Consider the following 14,933-nt stretch of genomic DNA (forward strand, 5'->3'; position numbering starts at 1 on the left):
GTGAATTGCATGTCTGGCAGGTTACTGTTTAGTTGGCCTCATTCCTACCTGAAAGATATCCTTTTCATTATTTTGTTCTAATGGAGTGATTTAAAAAGTGTTTAGATCATTTCAGGTCAGTGGGGAATTGGAGGAATTTTGCACTAAAAATACTTTTTTTGTGTTGTCACCTGTTTTGTTGTGTGGTGTGTTTTTTTTTTTTTTTTTTTTTTTTTTTTTTTTTTATTACAAATGTACCTAGACATTCCTGAAAACCCCATGCAGAGGACAATTTTCCAAAATCCAAAACTGATTTAGGAATGGCCTTGAACTGCAACTTGCCCAGTCATAGGCCTTTTTTTGGCTAAGTTGAATGAAGATTTTGGGCCAGGACTTGATGGCATCAAGTGTGGTAGTCTCAACACCAAAGAGTTCATAGCTGCTTTGAAAAAGCAAATGGTAACACACAAGATGGCGATTCAAGGGCAGGTGACTGAATGCCAGTAAACGGAGAGACACCAAATAGCATAAGAAACAGTGATCTCTCAGGGTAATCATCTCCTACCAAAACTGACTACTGCAAAGGAGGGAGTTGCATAAGGATGTTATATTTAAAAGGGCAAAATAGGAGAAAACAACAAAAGCATAACTCTAGAAATTTAGCAAAGGTGGGAGGGGGCTGGGCACAAGATGACAACCAGGGATGTAAATTTCAATACCAGCTCAAAAATATTTAGGAAATCTGTTGTGCTGAATGATCTGTTGTGAAAGGGGTATATATCAAGTCCAAAGATAAGGATAGTGCTGTAATTTGATATGGGGAAGAGGGGGTAGGGAATGGAGTGAATAACCCTATTTTCCCTGGGTTCTCTGACTGTAGCAAAGGGAAAAGAAAAAAAAAAAAAAAAAAAAGGGGAAAAGAAAAAAAAAACATGTCTCACTGTTTTTGGCCAGGGCTGAGATAAATATCATAGATTTCAAATATCAGAATTTCAAGGAGGGAGAAAAAGGTGGGGAAGGAAAGAAAAGAAGAGGCAGAGCAGGACAGCTTACAGGAGTTCAGGTCTACCCTACCAGGAATTTTCAGATTATGATATGTACAGTCTCCTGCCACTGTCCACTTTAAATCATAATTTGTGATAGTGACAACCATTATATGCTCACACAAGCAGAAATCAAAAGTATAAGAATTCCTTAAGCTGAAACTTTCAAAACAGACAGATTTAAATAACCCAGTTTTTCAGGCTGTTCTGAATCCATAGGACCTAAGAGCTTATTTTTCAATCATCTTCCCACCTTTCACTTTAAGGTACCTTTATGCTAGTAAAAACTAATACCTAAATAGCCATAATCTCTTGAATGACACAATTTCCAACACCGATTTTTCCACATCAGCTACAGTTCAAAATAATTTCCCCATGTGTCAATCTCAAGAGGTTATTTTTAGAGGCTCCTTAGAGAATGAGGGGAGGTTGTTTAAACATGCTATGGGATGCTTACCACAAATCAGTCTGCTCATTTTAGTGATGAGGTGCTTTGCTCCCAAAAGGGCAGAGACCTGTGAAGGGACTGTAGAGAAGCCTGTGTCTAAAATGGTGGATGGAATTTCTCTCCAACTTAGGATCCCACCATGCAAAGATTTGTACTGAGCAAGTACTTCTTGAGAGCACAGGATTACTCCTGAGATGGAAGTTTGCTCATGTGAATAAGGGCTTGTGAGAGAAAATGCAATGTTGATAATTTTGAATAGGCAAGGCATGAATGGTCAAGATGTTAGCCAAGGTGATTAGTCAGAAATTCCTTTCTTGCAAATGTCCCCTGACTATCCTGTCTGCAGGGAGACAACCAAAACATTGGTTCATTCTTGGATCATCATTTCACTCCGTCCTTCTATCATCTTTGTACCCCTTTGAGGTTGTTAGCCTCCTTGTGCTGTAGTATTGCCTTACTATTCACTGAGCAAATGCAGTCCTGTTGTGGATCTCTCTAAATAAACATCTTAAACCCACAGAGAGAAGTGTTAGAACCTTGATAATGAATATCTTAACTTCCTGTTTCTCTTCCTTACTGTGGTTCTCAAACTATCTTTTTTCAGCATATTCTAAAAGAAGTGTCACATAGTATGTGATATGAATTGTGTAGACTCATATAGCGTATAGTAGTGAACTGAAAGTGTGCGAATTGAGGACCTGTAGGAAGTGATAAAGATTTCCATGTTGTGGATTTTTTTTACTCATTTTCTTGTTGTTGCCTCCTTGTCATTTCCCTGTGGTCTATTTCTTGCCTAGTCTACATAAATCTGGAAGTAACACTATTCTCAAATGCCAGCTAGTGTTTCTCACCTCCTTTTAAAACATACGCAAAAATAAGGGTGCCACTTAATGAAACTTTCATGCTATATTTACTGATAACCATGTTCATTAAATAGGTAATTAATTGCTGTGTATTATGTTTTCTATTCAGAGCTATTTCATAAGGCTTGAAAATGGGGAGTACGTGTCATCCAAAAAAGTGGTTGCTAAGCACCTTGCAGAATCTGACCACAGGAAATGATAGGAAGAGGGGAAATGGGGTTCTTTGAATATTCACCAGTTATTTCTGCTTTTCTCTCTGCATTATAGGACTTCTTATAACTCTAGTATCTGTGTACCTTACAAGTAAAAATAAGCAGCAACCCAGACCCTATTGAATTTTCTTAATGGCATCTCTTAGTTTTGAGTGCAAATGCTCTGATTAGATAGATTTTCTGATTTTATTTCTTTCAAATATTATTCTTGTTGTCTGGCCCTTAATATTTAAACTATGTGCATAAAATAAACAACATGAATTTCAATGTATTTCAAAGCTCAGAGCTATTTGAAACAGCCATGTTACAATTCTCCTACTAAAAGAAGTGGCAGTAGATGCTTAATTGTACTCTTGCAAAAGTGATAGTAATGATACATTTAAACTTATGCCATTAAGTATTTTAAATTTGTTTGTTGGAACTGCACCAAGGTCATGCTGTTAGGAGCCAAAAGCAAACCCCATGAGAAAAAAAATGTCCAAGATCATTTTGGTGATAACTGGGTGTGTTATAAATGACAACTAGCTTGTGTCCAAACCACACAGACCAAAGGCAAGGCAAACATGTGCTGGGAGCTCAGGGGAATTCAATGTCACCATCTAGGACACGATAAAGTAACTTCCTGCACTCGAACATATTAAGTAAACAGCTGCATTATGTCTTTTCTTACTTTGCCTTTCAGTTCAACATAGACTTCAAATATACATGAGGGAAATCTGGTTCACTTGTCCTAAGTGGTCCCTGGGGTCCTTAGAAATCAACCCAGCAGAATCAGAATTTTGACTGTGCACTAGTGCCCTGGATCATTCCCTGGCATGAGCATAGAGCTGCTTTCCCTGGGATCCAAGGGCTATGTGAAGTTGTAAGCATGATAAGGGAGTGTTATGCCCTTGTCACTACATAATTAGGTAATAGAAAAAGAAGATACTTAAGCTGCAGGTTGGGGCAGAGACTTGCTAGATCCCTAAGGTGCTTAGAACAATGAAGTTCCTCGCTACCATGTTACAATAAATAACAATAAGGCCACATTAACTCTTAGGCCTACCCATGCTAAAATCCACTGTCTACAATGAGGATAAGAGGTGGGGAAATAGCGAATGCAGAGGCATTGCCAGCCCTTGTGTTGTCTGGTATTAACCAGTATTCCATTCAGTGGCACTAAGCGGAAGTCATGCGGAGCCTGAAAGCCTTGGCTAAATTACTGTCATCTGGCTTTCATGTGGTCAACGCCTGATTCCTGTTGAATTCTCCCTAGCTGAAGTTCCCGGGCCTAAAATAACATTCTTTATCTCCCCTATCATATCCAAAACTCATTTTGCTGTAAAGTATCCTCTCAGCCTGGCCTCAGCGTGATTGATGGAGTGATCCACCAAAATGTTTCACCCCCATCCTGGCTTCTTTACATAGCATGTTCTCCTAAAGGGATGTAGAAATATTGAATAAAAGTCAGGCTGCAGCAGGTAATTCAGCCATGTGCCATCGGCGTGTGGGAACTGAAAACAACCTAATTGAGGAATGTAAAATCACCTGGGGTAATGTCTCTTGATATTAGAATAAAAATGTGGTGATAAAATTGGTCTTCATAAAGAAGAATAATATTAATAATTTTAAAGACTTCTACATCCAGTTTAAACTTAAATGAGCCCTTTATTGCTCTCCTGCAAAGCACAAGGCAAGGAGCTCGCTCACTTTCAATAAACTCAGTAGTTTAAAAAGAGAGAATTTAGTCATGGATCTTTCATTATCATTCCTGCAGTGAAAATATGGAGGTAAACAAAAGTGATTTTTTTATTTATTTACTTTTATTTAGAATAACATATCTAGATTAAGAATAGCTTTAGAACCATTACCTCCTTCTACTGAAAACCTCATACTCTCAATTATAAAAATACAGTGGAAAGGAGCCTGCTCTGTGTTACAGAATTAGCATGTATAGTAAATACAGCTGCTTCCTGAGAAGTCTGTAACATTCTTTCAACCTTAACTGAGCCTGAGCAGTCTGAGGCTAGGTATTTACTAGTTCTGTCTCCCTTTAACCATTTGCTTATAGAAGCAGCTCTGGTCTACATCAAAGGGCAGGAACTTCGGTATGTGATAATAAATAAATAAATCAGCCCTAATGAACACTGATGGTGACTGGCTGGTGTCCCCTTGTCTTACCCCAAACTAGTTTATGCAAAGCCATGGCTGCGGAGTTGATCAATAGCTGTTCTGGTGACAATAGTCAGGACCAGAAAAGACCGGATCAACCTCACTTTTCTTTTCCCTCTAGGTTTAGAAAGCCAATGTTTAGTTTTCCTCTCCTCTCCCTGTTCTGTTTCTAAGCTGCCCATTTTTGTCAGATGTTACCAATGCTTTACTTTCATGGAGAACAGTTTTTCCTTTTTCTTGTAAAACTCGTATTTGATGGTGCTTATTGTTATATTAAAAGGTAATTTTGTTGGGTTTGTTTTGTTTTGTTTTCCTTAAAGAGAATATTTTTTCATTTTGGTTAAAGTATTTTTTCTTGGGGTAATCCAAAGCTGTGTCCATCTGGTGTTTTGTGGGTTGGATGGATGATTCCTGAGGAAAGAGTCTATCAAGCTGCCAAATTATTTTGGAGATTTTCTTGGTAGACAATATGTACCCAACAACCAAACAGCATAAGCTGCTGCTGTGTCCATGGCATTCTAGAAATTGGATTGGCATGGGATTGTGGCTTTATACTAGGTCAAAAATAAAATTCTGACACCATGGATATAAATTAAAAAACTTGTATTAACTTAAAATGAGCAAAGATTTCACTTTCTATTGTTACATCCTGGTTACACTGACCTTTTTCCCACCAAACCTGGAAAAAAAAAAATACCATCTTCTCAGACATAGCTATATGGTAAATCTTGGTGAATATTTATTATGTGCAGGAATGGAATTTGTCACTAGCAGTAATAAAAATGCTCAGTTTTTCTGAAACTGTTCAGTTTTAAAAGCGCTGAAGAACACTGCATTCAGTAAGTTTAGTACTACGAACCTCACTTTAAAGGTAGGAAAGCTGAAGAGCAAATTTTGGTAAATAACTTACCAAGGAGGCATGGAAAATTGGTGGCAAGAGAGGGATTACAACTTCTTATGTCCAGGTCATGAATGTAGTGTTTGTTCCAGTAGAATACAGCCCCTGTAGCTCTTCCCTGACCAGAAAAGACTTTAATCTGGCCTTTAGTATCTTCCAGAGCACTCTGGGAGAACAACAACAACAAAAAATCCCTCTTTAAATAAATGCCTCTAGCTCCTTATTGCTTATATCAATGTTCCAACAAAGAGACCAATAGTTCCAACTTTAAAAAGAAATCATAATAAACAAAATCTAACATAATGTCAGTTCACAGTGTTCCATACAACATGTCGTGAGCAGGAAGATTGGTTGCTCTGATACCTAGATGTTTGTAAGGTCTTTAATCAAGACATTCTTCCAACTCATAATTCAACACCACAGAGTGAAATAGAGTAGGTAATTGAAACTGATTGATAAAATATGGATTTCCTCCCCTTAGAAGAAAGTTAAGCATACTTAAGGGGAAAAAACCTAGAGCATTAGTAGTTCAAATGAAAAATATGCTGACATATTTCTTCCAGGAAAAAAATAAATAAAGATAAAAGCTACAGGAAAGAGTAGGTGACAATAATTAGTTTGTTGTTTTAAATTAGGAGGTCTCTTGGGCCAGATGTTAGTTGTCAGGGAGTGATGCCCCCTCCTGAGACATGTAATGAAACTGAGATAGCCAGGGGCCTTGGAAACAAAAAAGCTCTCTGTTAGGAGATGTCATTTCATTACAATACTTTTGCCTTTTGCCTGAAGCATCTAGTGACTGGGGATAGAAGGAAAAAGGGAGAGAAAGAGAGCATGCAGGGACTGATAGAAGGGATGTAGGCAGAATTTGTATTCAATCATAGTCTGGTCAGCAGAGCATGCATGCTTCTAATTAGCATAAGGAGGAAGGCAAGAAACCTGTCTCCGCCACCAGAGACAGAGCAGACAGGCACAATCTCAGGGCTGTCCGGAAGAGCTGCCACGAATGTCTGCAGCTCATTGCAATGCAGGTGACAGCATTTAGAGAAAGATATCAGCAGAATTATCCCTTTTTCTCTGCCATTCACTGTCTGCTCTTATTAAGCAAACAAAGGGTCCAAGGCACTTTCTGCATTTTGGAGCACTAAATGTATAAGCTACAGCCCTGCAAATTGCTCTCTGTGGGCCAGCTGCTGTCAGCCTTTGCCCCCGCTGGGCAGAGCCTTCCAGCTGCAAGGCTGCTGAGACAGGACAACTCAGCAGCCAGGGTGCTTCTCAGGGGGAGCGGGGGACATTTGTTTGAGCATCCGAGGTGGCAGGTTCACCTCTCCAGTGCCCACGCTGGTGCCAGGTGGGGCCTCAGCGGCCCTGTAGTGCCCTGCGAAGGTTGAGCGGGCTCCTCCCAGTACAGTGTGCTGAACTGGGTGCAACAGCAGAAGCAGCCCGTGGCACAGTGTGCTTGGGGAGCCAAACTGCACCCCAACTGCCCTCTCCATCAGTAGCTTATTTGAAGGACATTCATTATATTCTATGTGTTTTGGATCAATGTTCGACACTAATCCAGGTCAACGAGTACAAACAGTACTACAGAATTTGCTTCAAAGGTGACAGATTAGTTCACGCTTTGCTATTTAGCTCCTGCAGTACATATGAGCATAACCAAAATAGCCTAAATAAAACCATTTCAATTGCAGTAGATCAAAGCTTTAATTTTTGTCACCAGCAACACTTATACTATTTACATTTCACTTTTATTCATGTCTCTGCATTTTATTTCTGCAATAGAATAAGGACAAATATTAACCTGATTTCATATGAAAAATCATACATTTCCTCGCATTTGTGTGTAGTTGTGCTAACCTGTTAAAAATATTTTTATGCCTCATGAGCTACAAACGTAAAGGAATGTGATGGATATGGAAAAAATATAGAAGTTTTGAAAAAGTTCTGTCATTCAAAATTATTTTCCCAGACTTAAGTTTATTTCAGAGCCAATTAACTTTGAAACAGCATTTGCGTTTACTTTATCTCAGCGGGTTGAAAGACCAAATTGTTTTTGATTTATTCTTGTTTATAGAATGATTGAAAAATAAATCTTTTTAAAAATGACTCATTTAAGGTTCTCACGTGATACATATTTTGGTATCCGCTCTAAAAGGTGTGCCAGCAGCATTCTGCATCTTAACAGCCTCTAACTGGTTTAATAAAGTGCAGTTTACGTTCGTGACTCCCCAGCATGAGCACTGTATTGTATCAGATGATGCAGCTGCTTACTTTTAATCAAATGACAATTTAAAAGACATAAAGACATACCTCCATCTCATTCCCTGGTTAGAATTTCAGCACATAGGAGTTAAAGAACGGATGTTACAGCAGATTATGGCACTTGTAATCTCTCAACTGGCTTCTGGTGGCGTTATGAGATCCTTTTCATAAACCCACCTGCTGTCCAACAGTCACAGGATTTTTCCATTAATTGTGTAAGATTACTTCAAATTTACCTAATGGTCTTCTGGGACCCCATCCTGACTACACTCAGAGTAGAAGATGCCTAGCACTTTGCAGGTTTAATCCTTGGGTTTGCAGATTTCAAAGAACCAGGGAAGTTAATTAACTATTGCTATTCCTATTTAGGTGAAGTAATACTTAAATACTAGGAGTTGGAGTGTACCTTCCAGATATATTCAATGTAGTCAAACCTCCCAGCTTGCAGTTTATTATGAGTATTTTACAGTGTTGATAACTGCTTTAATCTCTCAAACATGCAGCTAATTGAATAAACTAAACGTGCTCTTGTCATTTTGTGAAGGTGAGCCTATGGGCATTTTTTGGCTTTTATTTAAAATGAAGTTTATTTAGAGAATTTTTATAAAAATAGTGTTAAAGTCAGAGTAATGTTTCAGGAAGTGCTCACGTGATAGAAAAGCCTACATGACATTCTAAAAATTGACTTTAACACTTGTAGGACTCCTTGAAAATCCAGACAATTTTGAAAGCATTTATATATATATATGTATATGAATTGCATGTGGAAAATCAAAAGTTGTGGAATCCCTTTCAGCTGAAAATTGTCAAGCAAAATGCAATCCATTAAAACAGATTGAAAAGCACAGTGACAAGCAGGACCAGGTATTTTAAGCATTACCACATTTTTTAGCACAGTATGTCACACGGGTTTAAGCAGGAGGTACAGACTCAGGCTTGACTATGTAGTCCATTATCATCTTCTAATAATAAGGGTATCACCCCTAATAATAAGGGTATCACCCCAATTTAGTGGACCGGATTCATTGCCACTGTGTCAGCACTGCATCAAAACATTGCTAAAGGCAGTGATGCCGTGACTTTTTTTTTTTTTTACTGTTTAATTTACATATGGGAATGAAGAGTTTCTTCAGACATTCCACAGTTTTTGGTGGTAGTACTGCTAGTGTCTGGAGACTTTGATCTGTTCAGATACTGTGATAAGATGGGTACACTCCTTCAGATAAATGAACTGTCTTGTTTTTGTCTTTCTCAATAGAAAATGTGTTAATTCCCCCGAAGACTGTAGTGTGGGAAAACATGCAGCTAATAGGACCTGTGTGAATATTCCCTTATGCAACACTGGGACTTCCCTGGCTAGCTTTTCTGTTGCTTACTTTATCAGTATATAAAAGGTGATTAGGGTTTTTACATGTCTCGTACAGGAATGTCTCATCTCAGTCATTGTCTAACTGTTCTGTAAAATTTCTTTTTTTTCTTTTCTTTTTTTTCCCCCACTTCTTCCTTCAATGTTTACATCCAGACGAAAATCCTGCCTCATTATTCTGCTGCAATTTGACTTCATGCCCACTCCACATCCGTCTCTTGTAGTGCTCAGTTTGCAGGCTGAAGTCAGCCTTCTTTCTCATTTTGACTTCCGTTTTCCTCCTTTTATTTGCTCATTCTCGAAATGTGTCAGAGCAGAAGACAGATCGGAAGTTCTGTTTTTCAGTTAAAAGCAAAAGCACATCGTAAAATGCATGTTTATTCTTGCTTGTTTTGTTTTACTGTTCTGTATTTTGTGAAAGTGCACCCTGTCTGATGAAACTTTTACATTCTTTTCAAGAGTTTTGGATTTTTAGCTGAATCTTCTTCCATTGCCTGTTCACTGAACTGCAGTTGTTCTCAGCTTTTTCTTTTTTTTTTTTTTTTTTTTTTTTTTCTTTTTGGTGTACTCCCAAACAGACGCTCTTTGGCTTGGATATCCCACCCCACCCACACAGACAGCAGTAGCCTCTGCAAATTCTTGAATGGCTTTCATGTATACTCTGCCTATTCAGCCCTGATCCTAGTTTTGTATACACATTATATTAAAAGGAGGAACAATGTTTATATTTGAGGAAGCAGAATCAGCCTTTTCCAAAATCCTCAGCTATCAAAGGACACTGACTTATGGTGCGTTTACATAAAGTGCCGCAAATAAGCTATTACTACAAGATGTTTTCCTTTATGCAGCTGAAAATGAGGGTCACAGGTCTTTCAAAAGTGCTTGGATTCCTTATTCTCATTTTCTTTTGGTGGGAGTTAGCTCCTTAGACCCTTTAAAAACCTGTGCCTCTGAGTGCTGTTTCCTTCTTTGCTGTTTCACATCCTTATTTTTGGTAGGAGCTTGCTGATAACTGATCTAAGCATTGTTATGCCATTTCTCATGATGTGAGATTTCTCTCTGTGCTTCTGCTAGTACTGGAAGTGATAGAAGATTTGTTGGATAAAGGAGAGGGACTGTCTATGTGAAAGCAGGAATAAGCTGAGGCAAAGAGAGAGAACAGCCTGCTGAGCCCACCTCAGCGGGCCTGTTGGCACTGCACCTCTTTAGAGGTGGCCAGTGTGGCCAGAGACTTGACCAGCTCAGCAGATCTCATACAGCCTCTACCTAAAAACCTGCTGTTTGTGGGGTACCGTGTGTCTCAGTCCTTTCCCCTTGCTTTTCTCCCTGTTCCTCTCATGTACTTGATGCAGGGGAACCTCTCTCTGGATGCCTCTATACTCCTCATCAGTTTAGTGTTTGTGTGAAAGTTTGTGACTAGTTATGCCTATATCCAAGCCACATAGAAATAATGTTGGTATCTCAGGGATTGTGAAAAATCCTACAGCCCTTTGAAAATACAGAGTGGTCCCACAGATGATATTGCATTGACTGATTTGTAGCTTTTTGGAATTCTGTTGCTAAATCTGCAATTAATAGAAATTTTATGAAAATGGCTAGGAGCCATCATGTTCTTTGCAGATGTGATCACAGTAAAATATAGCTTAATGAAGCTGCAGGCTGTACCACATGAAGTGAATTTACCTATGCACAAACTGTAAAGGTCTAAAGAGGCTCCAAACTGGTTTGGTGACGTTCTTCCAAGCAGCTCAGCACATCGCCCTGGTCCTTCGCTCAAGAATGGCTCTCGGTGCAATACCACAGGCTCGCTCTTGGTACAGATTTTGCAGGCCGTTTCAGGGGCTGCTTTCAGGCATTAAGATATACATTGTCTTTCTGCTTTCTGATTGAAACGGGCCTCAGAGTGAGGGTGTAATAAAGGGAGAAAGGCTTGGGGCCATGTTGTCGAGTAGATGAATGCTAGCACAGACCAAAGTGCAGGCTCACACCAGAGTGTTTGTGTTTGACAATTTTTTGAAGGCTGTGTTTGAAAAGCATTTGCACAGGCTACCTAGTTTGGTGTCTTTGTATCACAGTTCTTATGTTCCTTTGCCAGGAATATGAAAACGTTAACTAATTTTATTGTGTTTTAACTTTGCAAAATAACTTTTTGTTCTATAGACCTGGGAGACCCATTATTCCACATGGATCTTATCTCCAGACGCAGTCCCCAATTCAGGAAACATACATCCCAGTGCACAGTATATTTTTTAAAGAGAAGTACCTTATTAAGTCGTTTCCTGAGGAGGGATGGAGTTAGGAATGTTTATAATTGCTTTTCTGAACTGGTGCCATAGAGCTTGGCTGGTGTACCACATTCCACAGTAAACCCTCTAATTTCTCAGCATCTTACTGCTTCACCCCCATCCTGTCTCATCAGCTTCTCCTGTTAGGTTTTTCTGACACAGGAGTTGGTGAGGGGGCAGGGAAGAAAGGAAACTATTTTTTCTTCTGCTGATTTTTGGGGACTAAGGGTCCTTGGTTTCCTGCAGCTCTTATTTTAGTGTTGACTCAAGAGCACCACAGGTGGAAAATTGTAAGCAAAGTATAAAAATGTGCATCTGATACTGAAAATGCTGCCCCGTCTTCTTTCTTTGTTGTATGTTGCAACGACTGTCTTGATTGTTTCTAGGTTACAGAAGTCTAAAACCTGATTTTTCCCTAGGAATCAAGTCATGTTCAGCGAGATGGAGGGATGATGTGACTACAGCCTGATCTGCAGAGAAGCGGAACAGAGTTGAAAAAGCACTCAGACGTGTTTGGCCTTGGCAAAGTGGGCACCAAGTTAAGAACTGGGGCCACTGTAACTGTTCTCTGCTAGCATTTAAAAGTGAGCAGTAAGGTGATCTTTTAAGCAGTAGGAAAGTATCTAATGCAGTGCAATATAAAAAAAACCCCAAACCCAAACCAACCAAAACCAACCAACCAAACCTTTTTCCGACGTAGCTTGCCAAGAATTCAAAGAGGATAAAAGTGACAGGTCAGACTGTAAATTTCTTTGTTCACTGAGCAGTCCCATTGAAAATTTCCCTACAGATGGACTATAATGCTATGAAGTGTTTTCTTGTTATTGGAATAGCATGTAACTAGATAGAACAAAGCAGTGCAGTCTCTAGATCACCATGGGCATGTTTTCTGGAGTGGAAGGATAGAAGTTTGAAATGAAGAGTTGTTTTTCAATCTGTCTTCTCTCTAATCATGTGATTCAGATTGTCATTGCCTCTTGTGGCAGAATGGGAGACTAGGAAATGCTTCAATGACCTGAAACATTACTAATTATCATGTGAGATCCTGTGAGAAGTGGAGTGTGGAGAAACACTGTACATTTAAGAGGAGAGTTTCTTCTTTAGTATATGCTTGCTTTGATGTTAAAATAATTTTCACTTTCAGATTGTGATGCCAGTATCTATTTAGCACAGATGTTATAATTTTAGGAATGTCAGTCCCCCTCCGTATTCTCTCAAAGATAAGAAGCTATAGTTGTTCGTTCTGAAATTGTAATGCTATTTTCATGTGCTGAGGGACCAAATGCAACCTAAGTTGCAGGTACCCGGAAGGACATGGGGAAGTGGAAATCCGCAAGTCAGACATTCAATTGATGCTATCATTGTATCATGAGATGTGAAGAAAAATATTATTCTTACTTTTTCAATGTCCCAAGTGGTCCAGTAGAGTGAAGAAAATGCTTACATCTCAGAGAGAACCATTAAAACCCAGAGTATAAAGGGCAAATCATGTGTTGCTGTGCTCCTCTGTAGGCAACAGGTAGCTCATGGAGCTCACTGGGCTGCAAGCTTTCCCATACAGCCCCGATCTCTTGCACTATGATACGATGTGCTTTTTGTGTTCGCGGGTGGACTAGGTAGCTGATGTTTGACAGTGCAGATTATGTTTGAGTACTGCATTTGTCCAAATGGAGAACCTTCCAGAACGCTTCCCTAATAGAGTTAAGTATACAGAGATCAGGCGTGTTTTACAGTCCTCTCTAGTATTTTGTTCTTCTTGTACCACTTGGAGCAAATGAACATGAAGCATATAGGAGCAGAGAATCAACGTGCATTTCAGAGTGCGCTCTTCCTACAACTTGTGATGAACATCAGTGGAAATTTGATTTAAGACAGGATGAAGTGTACAGGGAAGGATCAAGACGATAGAGTCAGGAGCAAAATGTTCTGCATCTGTTCATTGGTTTACTTACCATAAATCTTGCTATCTCAAATCCTCACCAGACCTTAATGAATATCACTTTATGGGCTGATTGCAAGCGTCTTTATAAAGGGGGGAGAAATGAGTATGTGATAACAGGGAAGAATTGGTGAAGGGGCATTGCACATCAGAGTTGGACTGCACTAGAAATCATCTGCAATATTTATTTCCTAAGTATAAAGATTATCTCAGTGAAAATCATTTTCCAGTTTGACAATTTCATTTTAGTGTTACTTGATCTACTTTTTAGACACTTGGGAAATCAGTGTAACATTTTACCTCTCCCTATGCCAAAATGCGAGCTTTTAGATGACTAATTTGCTCTGCATGCTTTCGAAGATGGGTTACACTTAGTGCTTATTTAGACTAGAATTTCTGCATCACTCTGTGGCCAGATCCTCTTTAATGCAGGTACTGGGATAATGCAAAGGAGATATCTAGCGGCCATTCTCAGTAATCACCTGCAATCTCTTTTCTATGTTTTCATATCAGTGAGACCTTATCGTACCAAATGAATATCTGTGATTCCATCTTAAAAGAAATAGAAAAGTGAACTTATAAAACTTGTTTTCCAAAAATCAATATTCAGAAAGGCTATGACACTGCTTATGACATGACAGGTTTTCACCTAAGTAGAATCAAATGTGTTCTACTCTAGGGCAAAGTGGTGTCAGTAAAGACTTGCACTGAAAGCACAAAGAGCAGCTAAAAACCCTGCACCTGGAAAATTCTTTTTGTAATGTTCTCCAGGCTCATGACCTGATAAGTGATTAATTAAAGTCTCTAGAGAATATTAAAGGAAATAAAGTTTTGCAGGTGTGCCTTGAAGGACTGTATGAAAATACTTTGATGGGATTTTTGGTTTTGCGGTTTTCTTTGGGGGGAAAGGGTGGTCCCTAGAGTCCCTATAGTTTACATAGCAGCCTCACTTGCAGCACACAAGGAAGCAGGAAAACCTTGAAAGCTGAAGATTACAGTTAAATTACCAAAAAGTGCATTTCTGATGTTGTGATGTTTAGGAGTAGTCTAGTGCAAAAGGCTGCTTAAGGTTCTGCTGCAGTGATGTGAATGAAGGGTCAAACAGATTTGGTCTTGAGGCTGGTGCTTTCAAGCTCAATAAATATGTTGGTTGGAGACCTCTCGATTATTGTTAAGCCCCAAAGTGCAGCTTTTCAAAGGGTTTACATCTAAACTGACACCTTAGCATTGATCAGAGCTGATCGACCAACACTATGATTGACTTAGAGGAAAATGTAAATAAATAAAGAAAATACATTGCTGTTTCACTCACCAAAGTGATTGCTTGTGTACTTATTGCTAGGCAGTCGTTTAAGTAACTTGCTGGACTTGGAACATGACCATGGTGTAAAAGTAATATGAGACTGGTTGAGGATCGCATCTCTAGTGATACACTGAAGCAAACTGGAAGGCAATACAGCAGTAGTTAGCAGTCTTGAGCCCAGTGA

The sequence above is a fragment of the Platalea leucorodia genome (genome assembly GCF_965183815.1).
Source record: "Platalea leucorodia genome assembly, chromosome: 8".
NCBI lineage: Eukaryota > Metazoa > Chordata > Aves > Pelecaniformes > Threskiornithidae > Platalea > Platalea leucorodia.